Source organism: Manis javanica, chromosome 2 (genome assembly GCF_040802235.1).
Source record: "Manis javanica isolate MJ-LG chromosome 2, MJ_LKY, whole genome shotgun sequence".
Classification (NCBI taxonomy): Eukaryota; Metazoa; Chordata; class Mammalia; order Pholidota; family Manidae; genus Manis; species Manis javanica.
Genome location: NC_133157.1, coordinates 53,344,326 through 53,361,508, shown reverse-complemented (window position 1 = coordinate 53,361,508; position 17,183 = coordinate 53,344,326). Strand labels below are relative to the sequence as shown.

Here is a 17,183-nt window from a genome sequence, read left to right as displayed (position 1 = left end):
ATATATATGTGTATGTATGTGTGTGTATACCTATACATATTCTCCTGTATTTCTCTTCTGATTACAATGATTTTTATAAGGGTAAAGTGAATAGGGAAGGTGACTACAGACACTGGGCAGTGTGTTTTCTATATGCTGTCTCATTGTAACTTTATAACAATGAAAGAAGAACCATTATCCCTAGGTGACAGATGAGAATGTTGAATCACAGAGGTTCTGTATTGTGACAAAGTTCAATATCCTAGTAAGAGGTGGAAATAGGACTTGAACTCATCTCTTTCTAGAAAAAAACCAAGGCTCTCTCCCAAAACATGTTCCTTGGAAAAATAATCACACAACACATTTATGTGTGCAATTTGTTCTTAAAATTAAAATTATACTTTTAATATTATGAATGTTGATTTCTAACTCCCAAAGACCAGTCCCTGAGTATATACAAAAGAATCATTTCCATAAAGGGTTTTTACATTGGTCAAACAGGGGACATCATTCCTTAGCAGGAACAGGCATAAGTCACGGCTTTAAAATTAAACAAGAGGATTTCTAGAGAAGTGAGGAGCAATAATGAAGGGGGAGTCAGCACGGCAATGACACAATCTAAACTATAACAGTCAGAAGCAAAAGCCATGGAACTGTTTGCTAAGGGCATTTTTCCTCCAGCATCTGTCTCATTGGGCAGTGTTTGGTGCCCTCCCTGAGTCAGATTAACTTGTCACTTGCCAGGCAGGGCCTCTGGCTCCAGAGATGCCCTAAGTTCACTGTTCAACTCTACAACAACCAGTTCCCCATTAATCTGATAATTGAATGCATTAGTGATAATAACTAGCAATGAGCTAAAGGTAAACTTCTCTTCTCCCTCACTCCCAGATGATTTCTTTGGCTTTCAATAGAACTTTGAAAGTTTTAGTAGAGAAAAATAACTCAAGTGGTACCCATGTCAGGCATCATGATTAAAAATTACCTCATTGTTTGCATTTTAAGTATTTCCCAAATTTTAATTATCCCTGCCCCACCATTATGATTTTGCCATATTCTATTACAGGCATAGTATTTTTGTCCTACCCTAATTTTCACTGATATATATTTGCCAGTGCTTTTTTTTTAAGGTGATAGCTAAGTGATTTATTAAATTGCCTTAGCTTGGCAGGATAAAATCATGCTACAGTTTTATTTTTCACAAATCACCGCCCCCTGTGTTATGTCACATCTCCTGATCCTGTGGACAAGATTACTGAATCACATCTTGGGCAGATTTCAAAAATCTCTCAGGCACTTTCAGCTATTAAATTTGTACTTTTCCATTTTCAGTTAGTAGTTATTATCCAACTTAAACCTTCTTTTTCTATCCCATGGAAACATTTGATTTACCCACAGCTGCCAAAGTTACTGGTTTGGGGAAGATAAAGAAGGGAAGACAATGTCGACTCAGACTCTTCTCACTTATCCTTGACCTTGTTAGCTTAGGGGTGAGGCTGGGGCTTGTGACCTGCTCTAGGGCACATCCGTAACTCCACTTCAGGCCTAGTTCTGCAAATGCCCTCTCAGGGTTGGCTGACTGTTCTCTGGCTTTTTGTGAATCTCTGTGTACAAAAGGCCGAGAAGCTCCAGCACATTCTCTCCCACGTCCATCTGACTTTGGCTCCCATCAAAACATCCCACAGCATCCCCCCCGTTTCTAAACACTTTACTGGTTTTCAGTATATTCACTATGTTGTACAACCATCCCCATTCCATATATTTGTTTCAAAGGAAAAACTTATACATTTAAAAAAAGGTATTGTCATAATTAGAAGGTAATAGTAAAATTACAATGAAAACAAAACCATGCTGTTTAGTTTTTGCTAAACTGCTGCCTATTGAAGGTTTTGTATTTGAGGTCTGCTCCATTTGCTAGAGAGAAGTCATTGAGGGTTATGTGAAGTTGAGCACATACCAGTAGCAAACAGATTTTCCCCTTTTTCATGAATCATCAAAAGAATTGAAAGTGATTTTTTTTTCAAACATACAATTCACTAATATTATTTAACATCAACTCCTTTTAAAACCACTGATGATGCATATTACACTTTTGGAGACACTGTGTTAGATATTTCCTAACACAAGCCTGGTCTTCCTTTTGCCAGGATCCCTGCACCTTTTTAATAGTCTTCAGCTATCTTCTTGCTTGATTCTTCATAGTTACTCCATTCCAGCAACAGCAAATGCCAGTGGACAGCCAGAACCAAGGCCCGTGACATATGGTCCCAGCTGAGTTATCCCTGCATCTGCAGCCATTCCAGCCACCCAGCAGAGGCTTTAACCATCATGGAGCAGTGACTAGCTGACCACCTATGCTATTCCTGAATTTCTGTCCCACAAAATTCTAAGTACAACAAAATAGTGGCTAATTTCTGGCACTTGATTTTAAGGTGATTTGTTATTCAAAACTAGATGAGAGAAAAATTCATAGGTGACCATTTGCCCTGGTTTGCCCAAATGGTCAGCCCTAGCACACACCTGGTGTCCCAACATCATTATGAATAGTGCTGGGTTCACCCTGTCGAGTGTCCCTGTTTGGATAATAGTTATATGTGCACCCTCCTAATATCCCTAGTATGTTCTGTTATTGAACTAGGGTCTTGCTAAATTATTTCTTATAATGTCTTAAACTCTACATACTGGGAGGTTGAGACAAGGAGAAAAGTATTGCCTGTGCCTAGTATGCATGTTGCACTCAAGGAGCATTCAGAATTCTTTAGGAATGCATACAGGAGAAGACTGAAAGGCAGATTTAAAGAAAAATTCTCAAGTGGTGGCACTGAAAAGGCAACCTATCAGAATCCTGTTTACATTCTGATAGCTGGTAATAAGAAACAAGCATGGGGACCAAAAGACAGCTATATTTTTATATGTTTTCAGACTAAGGGACAAAGAAAATATTCAAGATGATTAACAATGTTGGTCACATTTAATAAACACTATTACTTCTTCAATGCATCTATATAGCAAACACAATGACATGATTTCATTTAATCCTCACAACAACTATATGGAGTGGGTACTATGATCATCCCTATTTCACAGAGGAGGAAACTGAGGCTTAGAGAGATTAAGTAATCTGCATAAACACCCAATATGCAGATAAGTAGAAGAGGCAGCATGCATACCTAAGCAATCTGATTCCTGAGCCTGCTCTCTCAGCCTTCAGCATGTTAAGTTTTCCTATTAATATATAACATAGAAAAATGAATTTGCAAACACCTAGAGGATCACAGGATACTAGATAAGATATTTTGTGAGGCAAATGAATCCATTTTCTCTAATGTATTTCCTTCAGCCAAATCTGTTTCCTTTTCATTATGTTCTGACAAGACTTGCAGACATAGCAAAATCAAAGATTGAGTACATTCTATACTGATTACTGATTACAGCTGCATATTACACAACTTAGAATGTATATTATTCATAAGGGCCGCATCAGTATCATGTAGAGTTCTTTGGGGACTAGTTCTCAGCCTGATACTTTTCCACTTAAGAAAATAACTTGAGTGTCAGAACATTCTCCTCAGATTTCCTGTGATACAAGTGATACAGAAATCCTATTTGAGACTCAAAATGACTAGAAGAATGTACATAAGGCAAAGGCCCAGGAACTGAATTTTTGAAATAAATATATTTGCACATATACGAATTGTCTTATTCAAGTAAATCCACCTCAGAGAAAAGGAATATGGTTACAATTGCTAGGACATTGTTTACTAGGAATTCACAGGAAGAAATAGAGCCTTGGTGTCTTTTCTCATTAAGGAGAAGGGGTTCATCTTGAACTCAAATCAGGACATTGCTCTTCCCGACAAAAGTAACAAACTATACATCTCCTTTCATTGCTAAAACATGGGGCAGGATCTATCTTTGACCAAAACAAAAAAAAGAGAATACAGAGCACTTGCATTAGAGGGAGACAAATAACTTCAGGCTGTGCAGAGAGAAGAAGAATCCAAACATTTTGCAGAGTGATATAATTGAATAATAATAGCCAGTATCAATGTAGAAAGACTTCTATGGCCACACCCCATTCTAAGTGCTTGAAATGTACTAACCCATTTTATCCTCTTAACAACACTACATATAAAGATGCTTTCTATCTTCATTTTGCAGAAAACTTCAATAAATTGCCCCAAATCACAGAGCCAAGATGGACCTAGACATCCAGTGCTCAGAACCACATTATGCTGTTTGTCAGGGAACAAAAAGTGTCTATTTTAAGTGAAATTTGAACAGAATATGAAAGCTCAATGGACAAGAACAGAGAGCATAAGCCAGGTAAAGCACTTAGAATGGCAGCAGACACTGAATGAAGAAAGATCTGGATAAGAAAGAACAAAGCTATCCTTTTACCTTGTATGTGAGTTTTCAAAAAAATTTCTAGTTCAGGGGTGATAAAGGGGAATGGGGTGGCAAGAGTAAAAAAGAGAGAACCTGGTGGAGGGGGCAGGGGAGGGTGACATTAGAAATAAATATCAGGACCTCACAATATAGAATTTACAATGCACTTGTAGAATTATATTTCATAAACCATATTTTGTGGCCCCCATAATTCTGTTACTCTCAAGAAATCCTTTTGTTTTCTGAGTAAAATGCTGAATCATGACCCCATTAGTTCAGGAGACAGATATTTAGACTGAGCAGACCCACATAGCAACTGACAGTCAAAACTGGAGAGCTTGCATGTTCAGCACCCACTGGGGAATGTGGCCTTAACAGGGAGTATCTCTCTCCGGTTGTCCGTATTTTAGAAAGTGACTCAGATCTCCGACTTATAGTAGCTGATGCTTCATATAAGCTAACAACCAAGCCTGGAAGGTAGGGAGGAGGATACCACGGTATTCATTGTAGGGATAGATATGATAATTAAGTTGTAAAGAACTCAGAGGTGCCAGGAGAGAACTATTAAGATCATAAACAATGATGAAACTGAGCCTAAAGAGAAGCAAAATGAATCAGGTTTTCTAAACAGAAAAGCAGGCTACAGAGAAACCGTCTTCAAATGTGAGAGGCAACATTACACATTCACTGGCGACATTCAACTTCAGGCTGAATTCCGGACTCCAGGTTTTGTAAAGCACTGAAATGCGTTCCAACAAATAGGTAACAGAATCGGCAAGTCAGTGACTTTTTATTTTTAATCTTTTGAAGTAAAGACTACTCTGGCCTGGAGCGGCTTTAATGCAGTCATTCTTGAGACGCAGACTTGATCAGCAGGCGGTTCAGGGCCATGTGACCGGGACCATCTCATCTGGGCCAGCACACAGCGAGCGTGGGCCGGCCTCTGAGCCTACGGGCTGTTGCTCTCCAGCACCCCGGGCCGTTATCCGAACTGCCACAGTGCCAAGAGCAGATTTTTTTTCTTTTCCTGTTGCTGTCAGTGGCATGGAGTCCTGCATTCCACAAATGTAAACGAGGTTTAATTAGGGCTTTTATTTCGAAAAGAAAAAGTTGGTTCTTAAGGGGAAAGATTTCTGAGGACCTCCTTCAATGCTGTGCAGCGAAAACACAGAACATGCCATATGAACCCCGCTTGGGAAATTTAAATAAGAAGCTTTAGAAACATAACGTGATTTGGCAAGAGCACGATTTGAATGTGGTTGTGAGGTCCCACTAGCAACATATGCTTTTTACTAAGTGGCATTATTCCTTTCTTTCACAGACTGAGCTTTTAAAACATTACTTTGTATTTTCTACCATTATCATTCTGAACCCAAACTAAAGTAGTTGACTCTGAATAAAACCATCCTATTATGAAATTAAAGCTCATCCTGAGGAGGAGAGGGGAAAAAAGATGTTCAAATTTGACCCTTTCTCTTCTCTCCACCCGTTCCAAGCACACACAAAAACCGAAGCAGTACAGAGGCGTGGGGGAGAAGAGGGAAAGAAGTCTGCTTATGATTATAAATTGAACTTTGAACCGTTCCTATTGTTCCTGCCAAGGATTTCTGAAAGCTAATGTAAAAAGATATATATAAAGTTCGATCTGCTAAGGTATTTTAAGAGTCTACTGTAACACAACTTCTTTTTTCCCCTTGCCTCATTGTTAAAGATAATATGCCTTTCTAACAAAAATGCTTTCAAGATGTAACCATATTTTGAAATGAGTATCATAATACATCCTTTGCAAGCCTGGAATTTGGAAACAAAGAACTTGCTTTTTAATCTGTTTTTCTTCCTACCTGACGAGCGAGGTGACAATGCTGCTGGAGAAGGTTTAGACATGTCCCAGGCTCGTGTGCTTTTTTTCTTTTTTCATTATGTTGGCCCTGACAACTCTTCTTTCTGAAGCTACATAAATTAAACAGGGTGAAGACTATCAGCTCTCATCCTAGCTCCAAAACAAGACAAGACAAGAAAGGATCCTCCGGTTGACAGACAGACTTCCAGTGTTTCAGGTAAACCAGGAGAGCTGTAAACTCCCCGTGCTTTCCTCTTCTCCACTGAAATGACAACAGAGGTTAGATCCCAGGCTTTCTTTCATTTCTTCTCCCCTTTTACATAGCCAGAGGGATATTTCAAATTATGCAAAAAGGAAATATAAGCCAAGGGTATAGTCTTCATTGTTAATTCCCACCCTGTTTCACAAATGCCTCTAGTCTTAGAGTACCACCTCCCGGGGAAAGTCTTACCTAAGAAAGCTCAGAATGACAATCCCTGACTGAAGTGCCTTTGCTGGCTGAAGTGGTTTTCAAACAATGAGTTGATCTTTCCCTGGTGAGGTCTGCATCAGCAGAAATACTTTGTGATTTTTCACATAGGTGCACCAAGAGTGACAGCTAAAGGAGAAGGGTGGTATGTCTTAATTTGAAAAGTAAATGACACCTCAGTATAACCATGGGAGTGGAGGGGATCAGCAGCGATAACTCACTGACATGAGGGTTGTAGAAGCTCCTAGCAAAGGACTCAGCAGAGAGTTTCCTGATATATTTTAGGTGAATCTGGATTTTTGATCCAACTTTAAGAATGAGGTTTTTCTGAACCTTAAGAAAAACTTAGATTAATTTTCCAAGAAGAGGTCTTGGTTAAGCCTGAAATAGGCTTTCAGAGGACAACTTAAGGATCTAGTTTATTCATAAAGAGCATTAGTCACCCTAAAAAACTTCCCATTGTCAACACTCTCAGGCCTCTAAAAAGGACAGTGTTTTGAACTGCAAAGCCTACCAATCTTCTTCCACAGTGTACAACATCGCACCAGGGGAAACCTGATCTCAAATAGAATAGATCTCTATTATTTCCAGCAGACATAGGGACTTGCATATGGGAAATGTCAAAACAAAATTATTTTGGGGGCTTGGCATTTTCCTCCTACATTCTTCCCAATTAATGGGTATTGAGGTTCCAACAAGCCCCCCCTCCATGGGATGCTTGTGATTCCTCTTCATCTTCCAGCCAGAATCAAAACACTGGCAATCATTATTTCAACATTGTGGAGTTGAGCTAAACCACTGCGTTACCAGACAGTTATGTATGCAGTCGCGTCTAACTGGCTCACTTCAGGAATAATAGGTGGACAGTCGTTATAGTTACATTGTGATGAAATGTGGGTAAATGTGGATTGAATTAAGCAATATGGTGGCCCTAAAGTTAAAATTTTAAAAGAAGCAAAAAGAAAAAAAGAAAGCAAAACTTGTAATCATGTACTTCCTTCTTTCTTCTCTTATCTGTGGACTTGGAAATCAAAACAAAACAAAAATCCACTCAGCTTTCACTAGTCTGAAAAGGTATACATTAGAGAAGATTTTAGACATTTCAAATTTAAGATTAAAATGAGATGGTTAAAATGTATCAAATGCATTAAATTTCTATGTATAGTGTAATTTTTATATATATATATAGTTCATTATCAAAATAATTATGCAATAAGTGCAAATGACATCCCTATTTTTACATATGTGGACAATGGGGCTTCAAAAAGTTGAGTGGATTGGTCAAAGGCATAGAACTAGTCAATGACAGAATTATATCCAAATCAAGGCTATCTTTATGCCTACTTAGACTCTTAAACAGAGTGATCTGGAGATTATGTGTGTATGCAAAACAGAGAGGAGAGGAGAGAAGAGGGGAGAGAAAGAAAAAGTGAGAAAGGAGAGATGAGGTTGAGGGAGCTGCTCTTGCCCTCTTTGCTCTGTTATTAGTACAGCTATAAAACATTAAGTCTTTGAGAGACCAGAACTCTGGGCTTGTAAACTACTCACAACATTGCTTAATTAATCCCCACTCCTTAGGTGGTATAGTTATAACTTAGCACAGCATTTCCCATGGCCCCTTCATGGCAGAATGGAACCCAGAAAAGGCAAACACCCCTTTCAAGAGCAGAGGGAACCATCACCAGACGGCATCAGCAGAGCCAAGGGCTCACTTTGTCACCTCGGTTCCCTCCTTAGCATTCCCTGAGGTCTCACTGTTAGTTTCACACTCCTCAAGGTGGAAGAAAAGTGAGTTTTCTGTCCTTCCCATCAAATTATCATCAGTTTCTCTGCAGAGATGGAACATTAGTAGACACTTTTTCAGCATTCCAGCCAAACATAATGAGAAGAAACAGTTACCAAAAAAATAGAATATGTCAAGAGACAAGGAAGAGTCTGATTTGAATTTCTGACTCGTGTGTTTTCCCCTTAACAGAATGTAGAATGTTAAAAGCACTTAACAGCATTGTGTTGAGTGTCCAACAGAAGTCACTCTTCACACATCACTACCTTTGAAAAGGCAGGGGAAGCAGAAGGAGGATTTAAGAAGAATATAGTGGCACAGGTATAAGGAATCATCCTGCTATACTTACTGTGATCCTACCATGAGCAAGACGCAGCAAGTACAGAAGAAAAGTGGGTTTGGGAGCCAGCAAGAAATAGGTGCAAATCCCAATGGTAAGATCCAGCAGATGTATCCCACTGGGCACCTTACTTCACCTTTAAGTTACAGTGTCTAACTTCAGAAATAGGGAATGGCAAAGCCTAATTTGAAGAATTGTTAGAATGAGCGAAAGTTCCCTCTCCCTGTGTGGGGAAGACAGAGTTTATCATCAATATGCATTATCCCCTTCTTCCATTGTAATTGAGTTGGTTTGCAGCTACCCAGCTAGAAACTAAATTTCCCAATAACCCTTGCAGGGAAGTGAGGCCATGCCAATGAGTTCTTCCCAGTGCCATATGAGTAGAAATATGTGCTTCTTCCCAGCTTGATCCATAAAATGTGCATGCACATTCCACCAGGTTCATCTTTCTGCTACTTGGCATCGCAATGCACAAAGCCGGCCTGGGGATGACAGGGTTGCCATTGGCCTAGGGCCCTGAATAAAAGCCTATTGAGGGACATTGCTGTGGGGCTGTAACACTTCCCAATAACTATATTGAGGCAAAGAAGGAGGGGGGGTGGTCTATATTTCTGAAGGTATGAAATTGTCACTGAGTCTGTTTTTATAATGATTTAAACTAATAAACTTGGGCAATTCAAGAATTACAGGAAGTAGCATATAAAGCATAACCTCTATCCTTAGGAGCTTGCATCTAGTTGAGGATTTAAGATGTATGCCTAGGTATCTGTACCCCCAGGCAGTTCAGATTGTTGACAACGGTGAGTTAATGTAATGGTACAGAAAAGATAATACTCATTGTTTAAAAATAATTTCATTTTCCCTTTAACCACCAAGGAATTCTCTATTTCCTATTTCCAATTCTACATTGGCTCTTTTTGTTTCTATATGAGACAATGTGACTGGTTATGGCCGACGGAATGTGGGAGGAGGTCATGTATGCCAGTTCCACATCTAGCTCTTCAAATGCCCAATGACATCCTCACACTGTCACTTCTTGCTCTACGGATGGCAGAAAATCTATCTGAGACCTCTAAGGTGGCCTAGGGGATGCCATGGTGGGAGGATCCAACCTCCTCATTGAGGAGCACAGCCAACAGAGAGTGCCACCTGACAAAAGGTTTGGTCCTGGGCTTTGTCTAGAGGAGAAATGGTCTTGATAATGTGATAAGTCACAGAACTTTGGAACTGTTTGCTACAGCCATCAGCCTATCTTGACCAATACAGGGATATAAATTGGTGATTAGAAAAAGAGGAAAGGTCTTTGAATATAGAAATGATCAGAGCAGCTTTTTCGGGTGTTCGTATTTGGACTCAGTTGAGCAGAAATGAGAGAGGAGGATGGATGGTGAATGTACTTACTGGGTTCACATTTTATCGTGGTAATTTTCTCAACTTCTCCAGAGAAACAGCTTAATGGGTAAAGCACTTTCTACTTAATGTCATAGATGGTCTTAAGCCAAGAACCCATTCTTTACAAATGTAATCTCATATAAAATCCTGGTATTTGGGTAGACACTAGTGGAGATACTCTTAGGGCTCTGGTAGTTCTGCCATCTTGGACACCTTGGAGCCTTTCATACTAACCACATGCCCTGAATCATCCCTGTGGAACCCTCCAATGCTCAGGGACAGAGCTGGAACACTGCTGTATCAGACCACACTGAGATGTAACCTAGTAGGCTTCCCCTACCTCTTCCTGCGGGATCATAGTGTGCAATGGATTATGAAGGGGTTGAGCAGGGAACCTCCAATTACCCAAGACAATACCGTCAAAAGGAGTAATCTATCTGGGTTACCCAGTGTCTAAGTGTGTACAGTGTGCCTTTTCCTTTTTAAAGATAAAAGTCACATGATTCTTTTCTATGAGAATAATCATTTCAAAACCAAGCTGCAATCCTCTCAGAACTAGCTGGTCTGTTACAAAATGAATCATGTGGATGTAATATAGCATGGCTACCATAGTTAATAATATTACATTGCATATTAGAAAGTTGCTACATCTTCAAGATTCTCCTCACAAGAAAAATAACTCTATAACTATGTATCATGATGGATGTTGACTAGATTTATTATAGTGATCATTTTGCAATGTATACAAATATAGATTCATTATGTTATACACCTGAAACTAACATAATGTCACGTGCCAATTATACAATTTAAAAAAATAGCTGGCCTAGAAGTGGTATATATGAATTCAGTAGGGAGAGGGATTGTGTTTGATTTATGCTTGCTTCTTGTCCTATATTCTGAATTTTCTGAAAACTCAATTACCATATTCCCCTGCATTTGTATAGGCCATTTTTCAGTTATCTAAGTCGATTTTCAACTAATGGTTAAACTGATCCTATGAGATATATAAAACAGAGCAAGAAACTAAGGTGAAGTCAGTAAATGCTGAAGGTAGAGCTTGAACCTACGGTTCTCTGTGTTTATTCAACTCAGCGGTTCTGCCTCCACAAAAAAAGGGATTGTCTTATTAGCACTCACCCATCTCTATGTTTTTCTTGCTTATCTCACTTTTTGGGAACCTGAATGATCTGGGAGCAAATATTCCTATTGCAGAATATAATAATTCATCATGGATGTTCTAAAAAATGACACTGAATCATAAGATAAAATATGTCATTCCTGTATGCTCAAGAAAGGGAAAGTTTTATGATATATATTTTAAAAAGTAGCTGAAAGTTGAACATTTCAGGACGAAAGCTTCTAGTCTTTGAAATTCATTTATATGAACCTCTTTATTGCCTAATGGCATGCAAATGAATTACATCCTTTTTCATATTACCAATAATAATGGTCACCATTTTTTGGTCACCTACTATCCATGAAGCTAGACATTAAGAACCAAGCCTTACAACAACTCCCAAATTGAGTATTAATATCCCTGATTTACAGGTGTAATGATTGAGGTTTGGCATGAATTCCTCTTTCCCAGCTCCACCCAGCTGCTAAGCAGTGAAGTTGGTATTTAACCCTACCTCTTTCTTACTCCAAAAATTATACACCTCTCACTGAACCACAGTTGCCATATTTTTTCCCACTTAGGGACAAATAGTTTTTATAGGTGCTCATGCAGCTTATTTGCAAAACATAGACTAATATTTTTTAAAAGCCTGGCATAGACTTGGGCTAATCTGTGAAAATTGTTTGTATGAAATACAGGTTCTCTCATCTGTCAGTGTCAGAATGATGGCCAGAGGCCCTAGCGTGAAAGCTGAGAAACATAAAAGCTATTCCTATCATCATTTGCTGAGGTGCAATTATCATAAGCACCCCCTACCACCTCTAATAACTTTTAATTTCCTGAAGTTTCTTAACAGTGTATATCACATTTTTAAAGTAAGAGTTCCTGACTATGCCTCCAGAAGGGACTTCAGAGTGAGTGGCCTACAAACGTGCTTCTCAAGTTGACACCAGCTGTTGGTCTCATCATTCCATAAGCCACATTCGGTTTGTTCTAGTTCTAACATTTCTTTTTCACCAAAATCTGGTTTCTTTCTCCTAGAGACATTAGCCAAAATGCCACCCCATCTTCTATCTAATTCACACAAAACCCTCCCAATGAGTTCTGGGACTCAATATTTGCCTACAGACCATACTTCAAGAAATACATACATTGATAGAATAATTCAGTAGATACTCACATCTGAAATTTAAACCTGAGCAGTTGAGATACTCTCAATGACAGGTGTCCTTTGTATGGCACTGGAATTAGGGACTTGTAATTTGTACATGACTTCAAGTAAAATGCTTGTAAATGTCAAAGGTGACCTTTTAAAGGTAGCTAGGTCCTCTGAGATTGAGAAAGCTATGATTCCTTTCCCTGGAATAATGCACATGCATCCAAACTGCTGGCAATATTGTCAGCGGACACAGAGAACCACTGAAGTTTCTCATCACAGGTTAACCTTTCTTGCTTTCAAAAGGAAGCTGAGACAAAACAACTCCCATTCTCCTTCTTATGTTAACACCAAGCCAGCGGGTTAGGACTTTTTACAGGAATGACCTTCATATGGTGTGATGTTATAGAGCAGAGAAAAATGATAATGGCCCTATTCTCTGCTATCACAATGCCACGCTGAGTATGTGGGGGTATGCCTGTCTTTGCTGGAAGCGTCACAAGCCACTTCAGAGGGCAATGATCTCTGCCCCTTGTGAGATTACCTGGTAAGTCTGGAGGTGTATTCATTCATTTGCTCATTCCACAGGGCAACTAACACTTATTAAGCACCCAGGCACCAGCTGTAGGCAATACACTGTGCATTAAAATATAAGACACCCTGAATAAACTTTGGTGTCAGCCTCTTTACTTCTGCACCTTTTTGCCCAGCCTTCCTTCCTGCTCCTACACTTTTCAAAAGGAGACATTTGTCAAATGAAACATGGGCAATTTTGAAGGTTAAAATTTTTTTCACATATGGATAAAGTCAAAGAAGAGTTAAGCATTTCCCTATAATCAAGTGCACCTATAAAGAGGCCACGAAGAGAGCCGAAAAAATGAATTGAGTTGGACCTGTGAAGTCAGAGGTGGGTACAGAAGTCAGGGAGAACAATAGATCCTATAAGCCTTGATGCTTTGATGAGATAGAGGCAACTGACCTAGCTTATCACACCCAGATATAGATCTGATTATGTTAGGCAGTTATATGGGGTAGCTTATTCTCCTTCAATAATAGCAGCAATAACTGTTCCACAATTTATGGGACACTTACTATATGGATGGCATTGCACTAAGTAAGTGCATTACGTGACTCTTCTAATTTATTTTCTATAACAACACTGAGTAGTAGACATGATTTTTTAAAAACATTTCTGAACTTGCAGGAAAAAAAAACAAAAACAGAAAACAGTGGTTTAGAGAATTTAAACAGTTTTGTCAAGGTAGTAAAGTTACACGTATTATAATAGAGACTCAATCCCAGAGCACTTCTACCCAAAACAATGCTCTCAACCACACCCCTACAATATTTTTCTACCCTTTGCAAATCCCAGAGGGAATACATCATCAAACAGATACATTTTTTAAATTATGACTTGAGTATGGAGGAAGAAAGTCTAGACATAATTAAGAGTTATCTACTCAGTGTATGAATACGCTCATGCACACAAGGCATGTGTGTAAACATGACAAGTGAGAGCAAGATCATGGTGATCTGAACGCTAATCCCATAGAAGCTGTTAGCATCTGCAGGTAAATAGAGCCACAGAGATGAAATGAGAAAAAGGACCACAGAGATGCTACATGCACGCAAACATACACACGCTTACCTACTCAATCTCACAATTGTGCCAAATGACACCCCCATCAAACACCAAAGGTATGAGCAAATGAACATTCATGAGAAACCATTCTAAGACTCCTCGAAGTATTTGGTCAAATGTAAGGTCAAGGCCACTCCATCTACACTGTCAAACTACAGTGGAGGGATTGTGACTATCTACATCTGAAAGACAACTTTAATTGAAGGTGTTCTCCACACATTCTCTAGATACACACCCATGCAAAAACACAGCTCCCCCTCACCACTGGACAGAGGTCAGCCCTACCCATATATCCTTTGGGAATAGATCAGTAAATAATACTTAACAGCAGGTAACAGAGAACCTCTGTTAGGAAATGATCCAGAAACCCCAAACTGTTGGAGAACAGTATCCACAACTGGATTTGAGAGAACAAAGGAAACCTTTTGCTTAAGGAAGCAAATTGCTATATTTCTTGAAAAATACTTACTGATAGCGGGTTCTGATGCACCAAATAGAAAAGAAAGCTGTCTTCAGCACATTTGCCCTTTCCCACTCTAGCTCCCCGCTCTGTGCCCTGGCAAACCCATGGAAAGAGCCTAGTTCTATGCATGGTATTTGTATTCTAACTTCATAATATATCCCCTTAACTACCATGGCCTAAAGCTGAGGTCATGAATAAGTGATTGTGTCTCTAAATCTCTCCCCATTCTCAATACCACTGTGCATATCACATTACTGTGGAAACTAAGGAAGTACAGAGAAATTGAGGGAAAATATTCATTTTAATGTCAGAATCCAAACAAAGCTACTAATCCCTGGTAAAACCCCTCAGGAGTGACAATGGTAATGAAATGATTTCTTAGGGAATTCCTTAGGAGAGAGCAAGTCACAAAAAATTCAAATGGTAGACCACTGTTCTCTCTGCAAACTGAGGTGCATCTGTGAAGTGCAGGGCTCATTGGAGAGAATTGGCAAAAGGTTCTAATCACAAACCTTGGGTTTTTTTCTTTCCATTTATTAACATAAAATACAATTGGTAACACTTAACATTCCTTGTCAATGTCTTTCCTCAATCCCAAGGGTAAAGCTATTTGCTTCCCATAAGCACTGTTAAAGCCACGTGTACCAAGTTGGAAAGAAATTCTTTGTTTCAATGAAGTCAGTCAGTTATTGCATGTTAAATAATGATCAAAATGCTTATTAAAACCTACTCAAGGAATAACAGGTCATATGAATAGCAGAGCTTTTAACCCTCAGTAATTATGTCATTTGTAATCAATTGCCTTTTTCATTAGTCATATTATTATATTCTGTAGCTGGTTTCTATTACATAATTGTTTATCTTCAATAAATATGTTTTAATAAGCAGTTGTATTTATACTCCGTGAAATAACAGTCTTAATTAATCTAAGTTGAACACTCATTTGGGAACTAAATTCAGTGCCCTGCCAAACATTCTGTAAGCATGATTCACACCAAGCTGAATAACAAAAGGTGTGCAATGTGCTCAAAAGTACAGGTTACTGTAACTCTATTTCACAGGAAGATTGTGGAGTGATTTTTATTTTTAAATCTTGTGACAGTTGAATGAAGGAAGATATGTCTCGTAAGACATCATGAGACTATCACTACAGGTTCCGTATGTGCTACTTAGCAGGATGTATCATTAAAACAAGAATCCTTTTGCTTATTCTTTTTGGTTTTTCTACAGCCAAACTAGACAAAGCTATTTTATAGCAGCACAAAAAGACAATGACTTTTACCACATAATAGTTTTAGATAGTATCATTTTAGTAGAATTACAGGTAAAATATCAAATTTCATTTAACAGAGAAAGACAAAGGTACATGGTTCATTTTTCCATTCTCAAAGCTGTTGGACTGAATTGTCTGACTGGCAAAATCAGATCAGAAAGCAGTTTTCCTGGTAACTAGCCTGACTTTTCTCAGATAGTCCTAGGAAATTAAAAACGAACTCTGAAAGAAGAAAGAAAAAGAAACAAAGAACACGGTACCTAATTTTTTGTTGTTGTAATCAAACCTCCCTTTTTGCTGCACTGAGGAATGTTCTAGAATTCCTAAACCCAAAACATGTCAGAGATACTCTTTTCCATGGGCAACATACTTTAAGTTCACTTGATACCTATCATGCAAACACTGACGTAGACCAATAACATACAGCTGATGGCAAAATCAGCCTGGGGAGGACCTTGAAAGAATGGACCACATGACCAAGGAGCATGGCCTGACCAGAGAAAGGCTCTCCCTGGACCGTGTGAGATACTGTGGTCACTGAGGTCTGGACAGAACAGAAGTTCTTGGGCAGATCCTTCAGCTCTCAGAACCTCGTTTTAATAGGTGGCATTTCTGAAACCCCTTAGTTACCTCAACTGCTGCTTTACAACAGGTATTTTTTAAATCTCTAGAACCATCAAATAACTTTCAGTGATTTTTGCGAGGTCAGGTTAAGGTTAGCATAGAAGGAGGACCACCCACATAGCCAAACTGGCATGTCTCTTTTCAACTTTCATTGTCAAAAGGACAAAGGAACTGTTTTAATGAAGTGTTTTTCAGTTGTCTTTTGTTTCATATTTTACACAGGAAAAAGGAAAATGTTTCTTCAGTTCAGAGCATCTGAATCATATTTCCAAGGGGACAGGCATTTTCAGGACAGTAAGTACTAAATTATAAATAACTTTCAATAAATTAAACTGTAGTCTGGCTTTTTTTATTTTTTCCTTGGAAACATTTAGCCTTCAGAAGACTTAATTGTTCTTCAAGATAAAATGACAGTTGCTTCCAAAGTATATAAGGCAATTGGGCATATGTCAGTTACAAAGCAGTGATGAGATAATGCGGCACAACATACTTCTGCGAGCAACTCCATCGAACCAATGAATGCAAATGTATTCTAGCTTTCTGCCTCGTGTCAACTAATCCAACTTGCAAAACTGGACAAGCTCTCTATTTGTGCTTTGAACACCATAACAATCCTTGTTAGAATCCAGTGCCATCTCCCATGTAGAATGAAGGAGACAGATGAGGCAGTTATCCTGATAATCAGAGGCCAGAAAATGCACTCGTACCCCAATTGT

At 38.9% G+C, this 17,183-nt stretch overlaps 2 long non-coding RNA genes across 2 annotated transcripts in view; one reads left to right on the top strand and one right to left on the bottom strand.

The window, feature by feature from the left end:
* Window positions 1-5,138: 5,138 nt before the first annotated feature.
* Window positions 5,139-6,781, bottom strand: LOC118972421 (uncharacterized). Its single transcript, XR_005061387.2, has 3 exons — window positions 6,657-6,781; window positions 6,207-6,467; window positions 5,139-5,417 (listed from the first exon to the last, which is right to left on the bottom strand). It is a non-coding gene; the product is annotated as an uncharacterized lncRNA (long non-coding RNA).
* LOC140845027 (uncharacterized) overlaps window positions 6,337-17,183 on the top strand; it is a 93,590-nt gene continuing 82,743 nt past the window's right edge. Inside the window, exons 1-2 of the long non-coding RNA XR_012123637.1 lie at window positions 6,337-6,422; window positions 16,690-16,761. This is a non-coding gene — a long non-coding RNA (uncharacterized lncRNA). The remainder of the gene's footprint in view (window positions 6,423-16,689; window positions 16,762-17,183) is intronic.